The sequence below is a fragment of the Rutidosis leptorrhynchoides genome, chromosome 8, assembly GCF_046630445.1.
Source record: "Rutidosis leptorrhynchoides isolate AG116_Rl617_1_P2 chromosome 8, CSIRO_AGI_Rlap_v1, whole genome shotgun sequence".
In the NCBI taxonomy this organism is placed as follows: Eukaryota; Viridiplantae; Streptophyta; class Magnoliopsida; order Asterales; family Asteraceae; genus Rutidosis; species Rutidosis leptorrhynchoides.
Genome location: NC_092340.1, coordinates 181,697,435 through 181,716,411, shown reverse-complemented (window position 1 = coordinate 181,716,411; position 18,977 = coordinate 181,697,435). Strand labels below are relative to the sequence as shown.

At 31.8% G+C, this 18,977-nt stretch overlaps 2 non-coding genes across 2 annotated transcripts; both read left to right on the top strand.

Moving 5' to 3' along the window:
- The first annotated feature begins 14,524 nt into the window (after positions 1–14,524).
- LOC139865239 (small nucleolar RNA SNORD14) lies at positions 14,525–14,649 on the top strand. Its single transcript, XR_011764760.1, has one exon. It is a non-coding gene; the product is annotated as a small nucleolar RNA SNORD14 (small nucleolar RNA).
- A 125-nt stretch (positions 14,650–14,774) lies between these two features.
- On the top strand, positions 14,775–14,895 carry LOC139865240 (small nucleolar RNA SNORD14). The gene has a single exon (XR_011764761.1). It is a non-coding gene; the product is annotated as a small nucleolar RNA SNORD14 (small nucleolar RNA).
- Positions 14,896–18,977: the final 4,082 nt, after the last annotated feature.

Sequence of the window (18,977 nt, the reverse complement as noted above, 5' to 3'; positions counted from 1 at the left end):
ATATAGAGTTTCATTTAGTTTTTGCGTGAACGTAACAATTTCTCCTTGAAGTCTCACGGCTTTAGATGACGGAAAGAATCTTTTAAAAAATTTCTCAACTAAAACATCCTATGTGTCAATCGCCCCTTCAGGTAACGATTCTAACCAATCTTTGGCTTCTCCCTTTAAATTCCAGGGAAACAACATGAGATAGATCTGTTCATCCTCAACTTCTCTGATTTTGAATAGAGCACAGATCCTATTAAAGGTTCGAAGATGTTCGTTTGGATCTTCTTTTGGCGTACCACTAAATTGGCATTGATTAGTTACCATGTGTAGGATTTGTCCTTTGATTTCATAATCTGGTGCATTAATGTCTGATTGAGTAATGGCATGACCTTGGCCAGTGCGTGTGGCTCTCATTCGATCTTCCATACTTAGAGGTTCCTGATTTTCCATGATTGAATTTGTTGAATCTGAATCACTAGAGGATTCTGATTTAATGGTTTCTTCTTCGACAATCTCTGGTTGAATGATTTGTGGTTCAGGAGGAATGATTAGTGGTTCAGGATCTCTGAATTATCCTTGAATATCCTCCGGGTTCTCAATTGTGAGGTCGGGTTCAAAAAATGGATTATCGAAAATTTGAATTGGAGTACTCGGTCGACTAGATGATGATTCTAAAGAAAAATCAACGGCGACAATATTGGCTAGATGTCTTGATCGAGTTACAGGTGGTGAACGTATGAAAGGTGGTGAACGTTTTGCTCGGTGCATTCACTGAATATCCTATTAGTTATAAAAATAAAAATTATATAAGTTATCAAATTAATAGACTTTTCTGATTTTGCCCACGTTTCGAATAGCCAATAGATGCAGCAGGTAGGCATGACCCTTTAAATCGGAAGCCCACAACTCGCCACTAACAAATCCAACTATTACCATGAAACAGAAAATTTTGGATGTCTATCAATTTAACCGCTTAAAATAAAAAAAATTTCGTAGAGATATAAAGATGATAAAAATCTATGTCTTAAAAGCTAGAGCGTAGAAATGAGAAAGAAAAAGCGCGTCGAAAAATAAGAGTCGAAAAACAAATTTTGAAAAATAAAAAGTCGAAAAACAAAAATAAGAAAGTAGAGCGTCGAAACTTAAAAGTTTAAAAACTAAATATTAAAACTTGCGTCTAAAGGTATTAAAGCTTAAAAGGAATTCTATATCCAAAACGACAATAACTTAATTAGGCACTAAAATTTATTTAAAATCTATTTAAAGCGATAAGCGACGTCGTAAAATTCTAAAGCGTCTAGATCTTAATCTAAATAAAAAGCACTTAAGGGATTTTACGGCAAAGCCTAAAAATCTAGAATTATAAAATAACTACGGCAAATACTAAGTTTAAAACTAGTTACGAAAGATAAATATACAATTATTTAAAAATATACAATTTATAAAAAGAGACAAAAAATGATAAAATTACTTATTTTTATAAAAATATTATTTTTTATATTATTATTTTATAAAAGTATTAATTTATATATTAATAAAACTACTTAAAACTTAAAAATACAAAATTAATTTAAAACTAAACTAAATATTAATTAATTAAACCCTAATTAGGTTTAATAATAATAATAATTAATAATAAAACCCTAATCTGCAATTAATGTGGTTAAAAGTTGCAGTCTGTGACTGCTCCGTGACTGCGGTATTATGTAAGAAACTAGCTCCGCGACTGCGAAGCTCTGCAGGCTCAGATGATGGCAGGTTCAAATTCGTGCAGGTTCAGTTTTTTTTTTCTTTGATTCTTATTTTCTGTAGAAAATATAATTTAAATAAAACTTATAAAAAAAATACTTATTAGTTTTTGTAATAAAAAAATAAAACTTTTTAATTTAAACACTTAAAATATAGAAATATATACTTTTTTATGTTTTTGATATTCAAAACTTATATAAAAAAATATTTTTACAAAAATAACTTAAAAACTAATTTTTTATAGCGTTTCACTTTTCTTCCACGGCAGCGGCGCCAAAAATACTTGATGTGTGCGAGGTGTAGTACAAAATAGATTATATTTTACTATGAAATACTATTAAATACGATACAATTTTACACAAGTTATTTATTTATTTATTGAATGGATATACCTAAACCTTGCTACAACACTTATAGGCAGTCTATCTAATCGTAGAGTAGTGTAGTTTTTAGTAAGTCCGGTTCGTTCCACATGGAGTCAGCTGAGTTTAACACTATATTTATTTTACACTATATTTGTATAAATATATATATAAGTACTATTATTATTATTATTATAAAATGGGGTTTTACCGTTTAGTGACCGGTTTGTCGATTTTATGTCTTAAGTCACAATTAAAACCTAATGTAAAATATTAATATAAATATAACTTAATTTAAAGCGTAAAGTAAATAACGATAAATAAAAGTGAGATAAAATAAAAGTACGATAATTAAAAGTGCAATAATGTAAAGTACGATAAATAAAATGACAGTAAATAAAAGTGCGATGAGATATAAATTAAGAGAATTATGCTTATTTAAACTTCCATAATCATGATGTTTGACGTGTTAATTTTAATTTATTGTCATGGGTTAATTGTCCTTTGTCCTGGATTATTCGATATGTCCATCTGGTTTTGTCCATAATAGACCATCGGTCATAATTATAAAGTGCGAAAGTCTTCGTCAAATTACCCTTATACCCGAAGTCAAATATTCCAACTAATTGAGAATTCAAATTGTAACAAGGTCTTAATACTTTGTTTAATGAATACACCAGGTTATCGACTGCGTGTAATCCAAGGTTTTAATACTTTGTTAACAATTACACCAATTACCCTTGAATGCAATCCACCCTTGTTTTAATGAGTCTAGTGACTATTAATCCATCCCCGTGTCCGGTCAAATGAACAATTATCAGTATTTATAGATACCCCGCCCACCGTACCTAGTTAAGCGTATGTGGTTAAATATAAATACGTCAAATTATAATTCTCTATATTAAATCAATGAGATATCATTTAATTAATATAAAGCCCATTAATAGTCCATAGTCCAATTTCCACAAGTGTCGGTCTTTTGTCCAAACCCCAATTATGGTCCAAAGCCCAATAACTCAGTCTTAATATTTAGTCCAACATCACGATTACTTTGGCTTAAATAAGCATAATAATAACTTAGCTACGAGACATTAATTTAAAAAGGTTGAACATAACTTACAATGAGTACTAATCACGTAGTGTTACACTGACAGAGTTTCGACTTACAAAACCTTAAAACATTCGCTACAATAACCTTATTATTAATCTTAAATTAAAATTAAAATTATAAGTATAAATATATAAATATAGATTAAGAGATTGAAGTAGAAAAAGGGGTACGTTCATCGGCTGAATTCGTGGCCTTTTATAGGCCCATTTTTAATTGTAGAGCTCCGCGATCACTATAGTTTTGTTCCTCACAGCTCCGTAGTCGCGGAGCTTTGGATTCCAACTCACCAAATGAATTAAACGTGGGCTGCTGATTATTTTATAATATATATATATATATATATATATATATATATATATATAATTAATTAATTATATATTATATTATATTCTTGTGCATACTTAACTTGTAATTTCAGGTCCGTTGAGTCGTACATTGATAGTTGGTTCATGTCTCGATTTCGGATTTTCGAACGCCTTTTTGTATAATTTAATATCTTGTACTTTTCTTTTTGCTGCTTGTACTCTTGTAATTTTGAGACGTTTCTCATCAATAAATTGAACCACTTGGATTGTACTTTGTACTTTTTAACTTTTTGGTCATTTGCGTCTTCAAATCGTCGAATCTGTCTTTTGTCTTCACCTTTTATTATTTAAATGATAATTACTTGAAATTAGAACAATTGTAACTAAAAGCTTGTCTTCCTTGAAGGATAATGCTATGAAATATGTGTTCATTTTTAGCATTATCAGTTGGTGGAGATTTAGACTTTCGAATCATAAAGGTGACCGATTTGTCACCATCACTAAGTGTCATTCTACCCTATATTACATTAATAAACATCGCGGTGGACGCTAAGAATGGTCGACCTAAAATTAGAGGAATGTTTGAGTCCTATTATATGTCAATGACAATAAATTCTACTAGAAACGTTAAATTACCTACTTGAACGGGTAGGTTGTCAGCAATTCCAACTAGGTGCTTAATGGTTTGATCAAGGAGTCGAACACTCATTTCCGTTGGACTTAACTCACCTACTCCTAATCTCTTATATAATGAAAGAGGTATAACACTTACACTTGCACCTAAATCTTCTAGTGCATCATACATGACACAATCACTAAGTAGACAATTAACAATAAATTCACCCGGATCACCCAACCTGGGTGGAGGTTTCGGTGGAACTGTCTTCACCGGATTTACTTTTACGGTTTTTGTTTCTTGTACTTTCTTATTTTTCTACTTCTTTCCAAAGGTATCACAAACTTTATTACCTATTACTTGCTCATACTCAACTCCTTTTCTTGGAAACGGGATGGGTGGTCTGTAGGTTGCCACCACTGGCTTTACATACTCGGGTGGTGGTGGTATTGTAACTTCTTCATTGTTACTCACATCTAAAACCTTCCCATCTTCTAGTGCTGGTTTTTCAGAATTCGTTGAAACCATATTAACATTCTCATTCCGAGGATTTACTTCAGTATTACTCGGTAGCTTTCCTTGTTCTCTCTCACTCATCATGCTAGCAAGAGTACCTACGTGTTTTTCTAGATTCAGAATGGAAGCTTGTTGAGTTCTTAATGACTAATCAAACCTCTCATTCGTTTGGGTTTGAGTTGTAATAAATTGTGTTTGAGATTTAACTAGCTTTTGTACCAATTCTTCCAGATTTGACTTTTTCTCTTCGGTTTGTTGTGGTGGTTTATACAAGCTAGGTCTTTGTTGATTGAAAGTGTTGTTTTGAGTTGGTTGGTTATTCGGACCATGTTGGTTATACGAGTTATTGTTGGATCCATTTGGATTATAAAGAATGTTTTGATTTCGATTGAAGTTTGGCCTTGGCGATTGATAATTATTTTGATAATTATTTCCCGGCCTTTGGTTCATGTAGGAAACATTCTCTCATTGTTCCATAGTTTGCTCAATGTGACAATCTTTCGTTAAGTGTGGTCTACCGCATTGCTCACAACTGATTCTTATTGCGTGAATATCTTTAGTTATTTTTTCCATTCGTCTCTCAAAAGCATCTATTTTTGCGGAAACGGAATCACAGTCATGGCTAGAATCGGCTCTAGCCACCTTAGAGGAACGAAAAATATCTTTTTCCTGGTGCCACTCATGTGAGTGGGAGGCTGTGTTATCAATAATTTTGTGAGCTTCAGTTGCGATTTTCTTTATAATGGAACCACCAGCTGCTGTGTTGATGTCTTTTAGTGTAGCGACGTTGACACCTTGGTAGAATATTTGTACTATTTGATAAGTGTCTAAACCGTGCTGAGGACATCCTCTCAACAACTTTCCGAATCTTGTCTACGCCTCATATAATGTTTCATTTGGCTTTTGCGCGAACGTAACAATTTATCCTTTAAGTCTCACGGGTTTAGATGCCGAAAAGAATCTTTTAAGAAATTTCTCAACTAAAACATCCCATGTATCAATCGCCCCTTCAGGTAACGATTCTAAATAATCTTTGACTTCTCCTTTTAAAGTCCAGGGAAACAACATGAGATAGATCTGTTCATCCTCAATTTCTCTGATTTTAAATAAAGTACAGATCCTATTAAAGGTTCGAAGATGTTCTTTTGGATCTTGTTTTGGCGTACCACTATATTGGCATTGATTAGTTACCATGTGTAGGATTTGTCCTTTGATTCATAATCTAGCGCATTAATGTCTGGTTGAGTGATGGCATGTCCTTGGCCCGTGCGTGTGGCTCTCATTCGATCCTCCATACTTAGGGGTTCCGTTACTTCAATTTTTGAATTTGTTGAATTCGAATCACTAGAAGATTCTGATTTAACGGTTTGTGGTTCAGGAGGAATGATTAGTGGTTCAGGATCTTGGAATTGTCCTTGAATATCCTCCGGGTTCTCAATTGAGAAGTCGGGTTCAAAAAATGGATTATCGGAAATTTGAGTCGAAGAACTTGTTAGGCTAGATGATGATTCTAAAGAAAAATCAACGGCGACAATATTGGCTAGATGTCTTGATCGGGTTACAGGTGGTGAACGTATGAAAGGTGGTGAACGTTTTGCTCAATGCATTCACTGAATATCCTATTAGTTATAAATCTAAAAATTATTAATGTTATCAAATTAATAGACTTTTCTGATTTTGTCCATGTTTCGAATAGTCAATAGATGCAGCAGGTAGCCAGGACCCTTTAAATCGAAAATTCACAACTCGCCACTAACAAATCCAACTATTACTACGAACCAGAAAAGTTTGGATGTCTATTGATTTAATCGCTTAAAATAATTTTTCTTCAAAAATTTAAAAATAAAAATCTATGTCCTAAAAATAGAGCGTATAAATGAGAAAGAAAAAGAGCGTCGAAAAACAAAAGTCGAAAAATAAAAATAAGAAAGAAAAACGTCCAAACTTAAAAGTCTAAAAATTAAAAATTAAAAATTGCGTCTAAAGGTATTAAAGCTTAAAAGGAACTCTATATCCAAAACGGCAATAACTTAATTAGGCACTAAAATCTAAAAACTGCGTCGCAAAATTCTAAAGCGCCTAAATCTTAATCTAAAGAAAAGCACTTAAGGGATTTTACAGCAAAACCTAAAAACTAGAAATACTACGGAAAAATACTAAGCTTAAAACTATATATTACGAACGATAATTATAAAGACTACGTACTAAATATGTAAATAATAATAACTAAAACTTAAAATACAAATTATATTAAAACTATATAATAATTAAACCCTAATAATAATAATAATAATAAATATAAAATTAAAACTCTAATTCGTATTTAATGCGTGGGTTCAGACCTATCTGACCAGCCTCCGCGATTGCGATGGGGTTTTGCCTATTTAGCTCCGCAATCGCTGAGTAATGCAGGCTCAGAATCCAGTGCAGGCAAAAACAGGTTCTTTTTTTTTTCAAACTTATATATAGAAAATTTATAAAAATAAACTTATATTTTAAAAACTAAAAATAAAAATAAAAATACTTTATAATTTTGCAAAATATTAAAAATACATTTTTTTCTTTTTTTAATTATATTTTTACAAATATAAATTAAAAATATAACGTTTTGCCGCTCCCCGGCAGCGGCGCCAAAAACTTGATGTGTAAAGCGGAGGGGTACGAATTATTATTATTTTTATTACAAAGTATGATACAAATTACACAAGTTTTAATTATTTATTTATGGAATATACATAAACCTTGCTACAACACTTATAGGCAGTGTACCTAATCGTAGAGTAGTTTAGCTTTTAGTAAGTCCGGTTCATTCCACAGGGAGCTGGTTGATTACGTACTATATTTTTAACAACTATATTTATATGAAATATATATAATTATATATACTAATATTATTATTATAAAAAGGGGGGTTTACCGTTTAATGACCGGTTTGTCGATTTTAAATAAAGCATAAAGATAAATGACGATAATATAAATGACAGAATTTAAATTGTGATAAAGTAAATTGCAGTAATTAAAATGACAGTAAATAAAGGTACGATGAAATATGAAATAAAAGTATTATGCTTATTTAAACTTCCGTAATCATGATGTTTGACGTTTTGATTTTAATTTATTACTCTGGGTTAATTGTCCTTTGTCCAGGATTTATTTGATACCTATCTGGTTTTTGTCCATAATAGTCCATCAGTCATAATTATAAAATGCTCGTCAAATTAACCTTATACCCAAAGTCAAATATTCCAACTAATTAGGGATTCGAACTGTAACAAGGTTTTAATACTTTGTTAATAATTACACCAGGTTATCGACTGCGTGTGATCCAAGGTTTTAATACTTTTGTTAACAATTACACCAATTACCCTTGTATGTAATCCACCCCTGTTTTAATGAGTCCATTAACTATTAATCCATCCCCGTCTCCGGTCAAATGAACAATTATTAGTATTTATAAATATCCCGCTCACCGTACCCGATCGAGCGTATGTGGCTATTTATAAATACATCAAATTGTAAATCTCTATATTAATCAAATATAAAGTCCATTAATAACCCATAGTCCCATTTCCACAAGTGTCGATCTTTTGTCCAAACCCTAATTATGGTCCAAAGTTCAATAACCCCGTCTTAATATTTAGTTCAACATCATGATTACTTCGGCTCAAATAAGCATAATAATAACTTAAATACGAGACATTAATTTAAAAAGGAAGAACATAGCCTACAGTGATTATTAATCGTGTAGCGTTACACGGACAGAACTCCGACTTTAAAACCCGTAAATAACAATTACATTACCTAATCTAAACTAATATAAACTAATATAAAACTAAACTAATTTATATTATATATATATATATATATATATATATATATATATATATATATATATATATATCAGAGAGAGAGATTGATATTGTAACAACTCTGATTTTTCCGTTACTTTCGTTAACCTCCCGTTAGTTTATTTAACGGCGATTATTTAACTTTTATGTGTTTATGTGTAATAAATGCATAACTTGATATTCGGAGGGTTACAATAATTAATATGGTTTGATATTAATTCAAATAAATATTTCGGATAATGAAATACGATAAAAATGATACGATTTTGATAATAGCTTTTTGAGCAACGAAACGCTCGGGTTTATTTTAATAATTAATTTTATTAATTATTAACTTTTTAAAATATTTAATTTATTGGGTTTTTAATAAATTAAACGATTGGTTGCGTTTAACGATCGGGTTAGCGTTCCGGGCCTTCGGTACGACTAAACGACACTTAAAACGGACCACGATTACACAGAATTGCAAAACGAAAGCCCGGGAACCCATCCCAAGTGGGCCACGACCGAAACCCCCTCCCCACCCCCTTTTATTTTAATTTTTGTAACTTTAGGGACTTATGTGTTAATTGTGGATTTAGGGCTTGGTATAAATTAGAGGGTTAAACCTAAATTAGATAAACCCTCACAAAAAAAGCTGCACCAGTCGATCCTCTCCCTCTCCTTGCTGCTGTCGCCATTCACACACACACACACACACACACTCAAACTCAATTTTTGATTAAACCTCAAGAACAAACGTTGCAATTCTCGATCTCCTCTACGCGTTGGTGTATTTAATTTAGCGATCTAAGGTATAATTACATAAACCCTAATTCTTAAAATCTGATTTTTATAAGATTTTCATAGTTATGTTGTCAATTGCTCAAGTCTATACGCGTACGTATTAATCGTTATCGTTATTTTGATTGTTTGATGCGCCAGGGTTTAAAAACGAATTTGTTTTTGTTTGATCAGAAAAATTAAGTTTTTCAAATGTTAATTATTATATTATAATCAGATTTCTTGCGAAAAACTATTGAGTTTAGGCTTTGGATTCGCTTGATTTCGTTTCCGTATGATTAAGTTATGTCGATTTGAATTATCGTTGTGTTTTTGTTGCTTGATCAGAAATATGGTATTGATAGACAATGAATTGGCAGGTGAGACTTTAACCACTGGAAATATAATTTAAAAACACTCAATTTAGACTAGGATATCATGTCGTTTGCTTATGTATAACCCGAGATATGCTTGAATTAATGTAAAAGTAGTTTTATACATCACTTGCATGAAAATAACCTTGTATGATAAAATGTGTTAACTTATGTGATTGAAGCTTTGCATATTTGAAAAGTAGACAAAAATTAATTCATCTTTCATGTAGATATCATAGGCTAATTATATCTAGATCTCCGGATAATCGCGTGCGAATGTGACTAACTAAATGAGAATCGAATCTGTAAATTGCACACGGTTTTGTAATCCGTGGATTTTGTATGTTGCATGAGCATGTATTCTTCTAGAAAATGAAACTTAACATGATATGTGACTTATTGTTAGTTTATGTAAATCTCTGAAACCTTATGCATTGGGCACGATAGAGCCGTACTTTATGTAAATTCTGATTTGAGCTGAAAACTGAATGTTCAACTTGCACGAATAAATTGTACAAATTGGCTAAACAAAAGTTTCTATATTTTTGATATGTGTTACTTTGATTTGTCTTTGAACTATAGCCACTGGTCTTGTATCAATTGCATGTTCCTAACTCTGGTTATAGCCAAAATGAAATCAGTGCACGGTCAGAAACTGACTTGGCAAACGCCAAATGTATCCCTTCTGATTCCTGACTTTTAATTGTCGTATGAGTCCCTGGCTGGACTTTTTGGAATTTATTTTAAGTATATTTATTATCTGGAGTTTGTCATGTTTACTTGAATTTTGTACTATGAGATAATGTGCTAAGTATGCTACGTGTTCATGAACTTTGTGCATAACGATAAACTGAAATTGTGAAAATGATCATTCATGACCTAAAATGTATTGTTTGACTTAGGTTTTACATGTTGAACAATATTTGACATGAACCTACTGATGTGGACTTTAGTTGACTACTTTGACCAAGTTTGACTTTCGGTTTTGACTTCGGTTGACTTTGTTTGACTTGCATGATATAGTTGACTTTTACTTTGAAACGCGTCTAGTCTAGCAATAAGACAACGTACACTTAGGTTGCATTAATCGGCTATAAACCGTACAAGTTAATTGTTCACTTTTCAATCCGAGCTAATTTCAAAGGTGAGTCTACAGTCCCGCTTTTTACATGCTTTCAGGGATGAGAATACACGCTGTTATATTTACATTTTCAAATACTTTTGTATTGACATGAGTACTACACATATGCATAATGAGTTTGTTCAAAAAGCCTCTAGCTTGAATACTTTTAATACCATCGGTGTGAGCACAATTTAGATGGACGGATCCGTTAGGTTGACAACCTCACCCGCTATAAAACTGTGGTGCATTTACTTTGAACATTAAATACATTTGAACAAGTGTATAACATTTTACGAGGTAAGGCGGGTACAGTGGCTTCTATACTCGGGTCATTGCTAGTATTCAGGTGCTCGGTTTATGCAAACGATAGAATCTCGTGGTCAAGGAAACTAAACTATTTTTCTGATAACTGTTTTTCAGATACTGTTACATTATTTTAAACCTGTAGACTCACCAACATTATTTGTTGACCTATTTTTGCGTGTTGTTATTCTCAGGTATTAATTGCTTCCGCTGTAGAATATTGCTGTTACGTAGAAGTCAAGCCAAGCACTGGGACCAACGTTAACATTCCGTTAAAGGGATTTTATTTGACGGGGTGTTACAGATATGGTGTAGGTTGATCGAGTAGAAGGCTGGAGTATTTATAGGCAAATTTGAGTCCTGGTGTGCTCCGCGATCGTGGAGGTTTTACCCTTTGCAGCTCCGCGATCGTGGAGTTTTCAGTTCCAGCTCACCATTTGAATTCAAAACGTGGGCTGCTGATTTTTATAATATATATATATATATATATATATATATATATATATATATATATATATATATATATATATATATATATATATATATATATATATATAATATTATGTAATTATATATATATATATATATATTATATTATATTTTTGTGCATAGTTGACTTGTAATTTTAGCTCCGTTGACTCGTACGTTGATACTCGGTTTATGTCTCGGTTTCGGATTTTCGAACGTCTTTTTGTATGCTTAGATATCTTGTACTTTGCGTTTCGCGACTTGTACTCTTATAATTTTTAAACGTTTCTCATCAATAAATTGAACCACTTGGATTGTATCTTATACATTTGAGCTTTTTGGACGTTTGCGTCTTCAAATCTTCGTTTTCTTCTTTTGTCTTCGCACTTATTTATTTAAACGATTATTACATAAAAATAGAACAATAGTAACTAAGAGCTTTACATATTGGAAGGATATTGTGCCTAAATATATGTTCATTTGGAGCACTATCAGCTACGAATTATATATCTTTTCCATCAGTATTAAGAGCCAAAAACACCACAAACATCATCATAATCATTCCAAGTTCAAGGATTCAAGCCACGCTGCTCAAGATTCTTCATCAAATCATCATGTTCATCATCACCAACATGAGTGGCTAGTCTCTTTTACTTTATTCCTTGCATGAACAATTATTGTATGCTTAGTTCTTCATATATTTATATGATTCTTGATATTGTAATCCTTATGTCTTTTGATTTATGACTTCATTGAATCTTTTGAATTATCAATTAATGCAAGTTTAAGTTTATTGATTGTTGCAAGACAAGTGATTATAATTTGACATATTGTGCTTAATCCAACCTAGTTATAATTTAGTATAGGGATAAAGACAACGTGTGTAGGTAACATTGTATGTGCCCAAGATAATCATATATAGTAAAACTGAAGAAATCTTGTCTATGAGGTTTAGTTGATAATTTGATAGCATAAAGACTCGTTGAACTAGTGCATGCATAATTGGGATTGTAAAGGAATAAAGGCTTTAATCCAATTATTTACAACCTTTTCATTTAGCACATTGTTTATGCTCTTAATCATTCAAAGTTTGCGTTTTGCTTAGTAATTGTTAATTTAGTCGTTACTTTAGTTAATCTTAGTTAATCACAAACAACCAAATCTGAAAATTGCTTGCTATTAACCACTATTTTTCGTGAAACGAATCATACTTACCCTAGCTAGCCTAGAGTAATTAGTTCATTTTTGACCGGCCCTTCGACACCGATCAATATCTCTACACCAATGTGTTTTTCTTTTGTTGTGGGTGTGTCTATTAAGAAGATGGTGTTTATTTATACATCAAAATTACAACTAATGTATTGAATGACATGATCAATACCATAAATAATGAAACTCAAATGTAAGTGATTAGCATCACTGATAGTAATGATGCCTTAAAATCAGGGATTTTAATCATTAAAGGAACTTGGTCAAAACGACAGGTCATGAGTCAAACTCAGTCTCTGACGAGTCATAGGTTAAACCAACTCACTTTTATTACTTTAATATAGCATCAAATACTTCACTTTAAAACACAATATCTTATTTAATACATAACTTTGGACACATAATATACCTTTGCGAAACCCTTGTCAAGAGCTACGTAATCATAAAAAATATTACTCCTATATATCTTATATACATTTAGGTTCAAAGTTTGAGAAAAATACACTTGAAAACTAATTTTTCCAACCATTATCATATATCAGAATGTATGGTTTAAAAGAATTCGACATTTACAATGAAAAATAATACTTCTTTCGTTCCAAATTTATTGTCCTTAGACAAAAAACACACAGTTTAAAAAAAAGTACATGTTACATGTATTTTTTTGTTAAATTTCCAATATCACCCCTTAAATTTTACTAATATTTTTGTCCCACATGAATAAAATTGAGGCATAAAAGATATTTATCACATTATTATTTTTTCATATATGAAAGTAGATAATTAATTTGAAACATGCCAAAATAGAATAATAGACGATAAATATGAGACATAAAGAGTACAAAATTTTTTTTTTTTTTTTGGGGGAAAAAAACGAAAACTATATAACTAAAGGCTATTTCGTCGAAAGATGAAAGAGGCCAACAGAATTAAAACCGTGGAGCGGAAAGGCTCAAACTAGAAAAACAGACTACCGAACAATAGAGTACAACATTTACTAAAGAAAAAAAGAAAAACAAACTTTATTGAAGGAAAAAAATCAGCTAAAAATGACCCAAATCCAAAAGATCACATTAGAAGTCGGTGAAAACTCGAGTGAACAATTTTGGGCCTTTAATGGGCTTAGTGATTTGAACCCAACCTAAACCCTAATCATGCCTCCTCCTCCTCCTCCTCCTCCTTATAATCCCTCTTTCTCAAACTGCAAATCTCAACCAACCACATATCTTACCGATGACGATGTATCTCAATCGATAGTTATTTATGATTTTTTGTTATCTTTAATTTCATGATTTTCGATTCTAACTAAGATCTTATTATTTAGACGGCATCAACGATAATTCCCTCTGCTTTTTCAATAGCAGATCCGGAATTCAAATGCAAAATACGATGCAAAATTAAGAATTAAAATCAGAACCTCATGGACGTGCAGGTTCCTTATTTATTCTGTGGATTTTTGCTTTTTCTCGTAGGTTCAACAATTTGTTATTATAATTTATGATACAATTTTTATATTTTTGCTCAGTGATGATTCATTTTGCTTTAACCACACCGAACAGAAAATAAATGTGTTTGAACGCGATTGGATTTATTCTAAAAAGTTCTGAATTCACTTTTTGATGTGTTTTTAACGATACTTGAAGAGTGAAAGCTGTTTAACTTTTGGACTAAATCCGGTTTATGTTCATCAATACATGGACGTTTCTCATGTGGAAAAACCTGGCCTTTTTCTGAGAGCAAATATAAATTTTTTATTTTATTTTTTTAAATAAAAAATAAAATTAAAAAGTTGCCGATGATGATAATTTGTAAGGCTTGTTTCTCAGAGACATTCGCAGTGGCCGACTAAGATCTTTCGCCTTTCGCCGGGCTTGAGAGATTGTGCTGTTTTATCCTTCCTTGGATGTCTGAGGCATTATTTTAATTTTAATCTATTTTTATTTTAGAATGTTATAAATATATAAATATTGTAAGATTTATTAATTATTAATTAACATACTAATACAAATGTAATACGAGTCTAAAAGATTAATGTTTTCTTAATGATGATAAAGGAAAGGCTTGTTTCTCAGAGACATTCGCAGTGGCCGCCTAAGAACTTTCGCCTTCGCCAGGCTTGAGAGTTGATGCTGCTCTATTCCTTCCTTGGATGTCTGAATCACTTTTACAAAATAACTTTTAAATGTTACACTATTAGTTTATAAATTATTACTTTATAACCCCCGAATTCGTGAATTCGCGGGATTCAGATAATCAGTGAATAAATTGAATAGAAGTTTTATAAAAGTGTATAATAATGAACATTTGGCTCTATTAACCAAGCTCCAGGGATTGGGTTTTTTTTTTGAGATGAATTCGTTACACAGTCGTCACTGCACGACTCTGGTAAGGTTGTTGGCTCGATATTAGTTGACTCACAAACCGAGTTTGAACTCCAAGACCACAAATTGCATTTAATTATAAGATCACGAACCAAATACTGGAATACAATGTTGTCCGAACTCCGAACTTCGAACTCTGAACTTGTGATGAATGAATCCGGCATATTTAATTTATGATATAGCAAGCATAAACTGGGCTTTAATTCTTTTTTTTTTTTTTTTTGTGTGTGGCAAAAAACTTGGAATTAAATATAAATCAATTTTCACAAATAAGTGAAATTTGTAGAGTACATCAAGAAAGTAAAATGGACTACAAGAGACCTTGTCCAGTACTGTGCATTACCATTACAAACATTGAAGGCTAAACAAATACTATACCAGAACACGTCAATCTATGTAGTAGCAGCCATAAACAGTAGCTTTCGACACAACATCAACCAGAATTATAGAATTGACGGATATCACATATCTTTGAAATAACTACCTATTAGAATACTCTGAACTAGAATACTCTGAACTATATGCTTAATTACTCCGGCCCAACACATATATATCTCGACAATCAAAGCGTCATTCCTAGCACTCTAAATCGCCCATATAGTAGCCAGGACAATTAAACTTCAAAACATGATCGCCAACTGACCATGTTCAATGTAACAAAAGAAGATCTAGATATTCGACATTATCTGCACACCACCCATATTGCTCATCCAACCCATTCGGTAAACCATGCTTAAATCTTAAAACTAAACTTTTATTATAATTTAGGAGTTTATAACTACCTTTTAGTAATATAGTTTCTAATTATAGAATAGAAAGAGAGAATATGTATATGAAATATATTGAAAGTGGTATTTCTGTAAGTTTACATCCTTTTATATTTATAGTACAATAATTTACTGTACATGGTAGGTGAAATAATAATAAAATATAAAGTTCTTCACGAGATGCAACAACTTTTGGATTTATGTGGAAAATTGGCAGTCACTTTTGACATTTTATAACACTTCCCGTTGGATAACAATTTTAATTCATTATAGAGCAACTAGTACTGCTTCGTTAAAAACCTTGCTAAAGAAAAATTTAGTGGGATAAAAATTTTAGTCAAAGGAAAAAGAGTGCAGTATAGAGTTGACTCCTCCTTAAGTAGATATCGCTGAGTCGTCGCCGCTGAGTCGTCGCATCTTTTGAACTTGCCTTATGCCAATATTGTGAACGTGTGTTCTGAAAACAGCGGTTGACAGTGCTTTGGTATAAAGATCAGCAGAGTTGTTGATTGAACGTATCTCATTTTAGTCTGGTTGTCTCTTACTAGATCTTGAGTATATAAGAAGAATTTGAGGTTTTCATCTGAAACTGTATCATCTAAATCTTTTATGTACAAGTTTAGCCTTTGTGATTTGTCTACAGTCTCCTTCATGGTTTGCTCAAACTCTTGTTTCAATTCCTGTTCCCTTTTAGTCTTTTCTGAGCCTTAACAACATACCATTCTTTTCCATCAAACTTATGACCGTTAAGACCGTCTATGGCTTTGGCGCCTCGTCAGCATTTATATTTTGTTCTGTCACTTTTGATACTCTTCTTTCATTTGTATTATGCAAGCTGCATTATCTTTATATATAGTTGTCGGTGAAGATGGTCTTTTACAGCGTTATAGTCCACAAGAATCAATAATGATTTTTGTCATTGATATCAACCAAACACATTTTCGAGTAGTTTCATATAATGCAATCACTTCGTCATGATTTGATGATGTTGCAACAAGTGTTTGTTTTAAGAACGCCATGATTTTGTGGTACCTCCATTTAGAAATACATATCGAGTTTGAGATTTATGTTTATGAGGATTTGATGAATGACCTGCATATACATAATCAACCAAATCTTGTTTTGAAGCGTTAGAATAAAATAATTTTAAATCGGCAGTTCCTCAAGGGTATCAAAATATCTGCTTGATCCCATTTCAATGTCTTTTTGTAGGGGTTGAGCTGAACCTTGTCAACAAATTAACTGCAAAAGAAATGTCAGGTCTTGTACAATTTGTAAAATACATAATAACCCCAATTGCACTAAGATATGAAACTTCTGATCCGTAAAGATCTTCATGATCTTTACGGGGATGAAATGGATCAGTGTCAATATTGAGTGATATATCAACCAATGGTTTTGTCTTTAAAAATGTTTTAAAATCTTTTCGGTATAGTTTGTTTGATGTACAAGTAAACCATTATGCATATGTTCAATTTGCAATTCAAGGCAATACTTTTTTTTTTCAAGATCTTTCATTTAAATTTTTTTAGAAGTTTGAACGATTTCATAGATCTCTTTATTTGTTCAATATGATGTTATGATCATTGACATAAACAACTTACAATCACATATCCGGACATTGTTTTCTTAATAAGAACACATGTTCAAATAAGATTATTTGTATATACCCTTTTTCTTATCAAGTAATCACTTAATCAGTTATACTATTGTATCAACCCATATAAAAATCTTTGTGATTCAATGGAATACATTTCTTTGAGTTTTGCATTAGATGTTTCTGATACCTTAAACCCATGAATATTCATGTATATATCACTATCAAGTGATTCATTTAAATAAGTAGTAATAACATCCATGAGATGCATTTCTAAATTTTTTAGAAACTGTTAGGCTGATTAAGTATCTAAAAGTAATTGCATCCATATCAGGAGAATAAGTTTTCCTCATAATCCATTCATGGTCTTTGAGAGAAATCATGAGTTACAAATCTAGCTTTATCATGTAACTTCATTTTTTCTCATTTCTTTTTCGATAAAAATTCATTTTTTTTATCTCATACGTTTCACATCTTTAAAAGTGATAACGATTTATCCGAAAACTTTTCTTTTATTGAGCGATTCTAATTCAGCTCGTATTGCTCCTATCCATTGAGTCCAATCATGTCTATTTTGACATGCAATAACAGATTTTGGTTCCAGATCATCATCTTTATTCATGATGTCATTGTAAGATTATATGAAAAATCAATATTTTTCATTTTGTTTCGGTTCCATAATATTGCATAATTTATTGCAATTTATGTATTTACATTGTCAATATCCTCTGCAGAAGGAATATTGATTTGTGGTTCTTCTTGAACACCCCTTTTTGTTTACCTCATTATCAGCTGATTTTCCTTTTCGAGGATTTTTATCTTTAAAACTAATTTGTCTTCCACGTTTCAGACATGACAAAAGACTCATGAGTGACATTATTGTCAGCTTTTGGAATTTCAATTCTTGCTAGAGCATTTACTGCTGATATATATGATTTAATCACTCTTTTTGCATCTGTAAATGCATCGGGCAATTTATTGGCAAGTTCTTGCATATGCATTATTATTTTTTTAATTTTTGTTTAGCACTCTTTTGTGCGAGTATCAAGATACCTTAATTGATGTTCACACCATGAAACATCATTTTCTTTATTTTTTATTTCTCCCCCTAATCTAGGGAACAGTGTCTCATTAAAGTGACAATCAGCAAAACGTGCCGTAAAAATATCACCCATCATGGGTTCAATATATCTTATGATTGAAGATGTTTCATAACCAACATATATTCCCATCCTTCTTTGAGGACCCATTTTAGTGCGTTGTGGTGGTGCGATAGGAACATAAACCGCACAACTAAATGTTATAAGATGAAAAATATTTGGCTCTCGACCAAAATTAAGTTGGTAATGGAGAATATTTATGACTTACACTTGGTTTAATCGGAAGTAATATCGCATCATGTAAATTTACATCACAACAACAACAACAACAACAAACCCAATCCCATTTCGTGGGGTATGGGGGAGGTGGGACGTATACAATCCTTCCTCTACCCTAG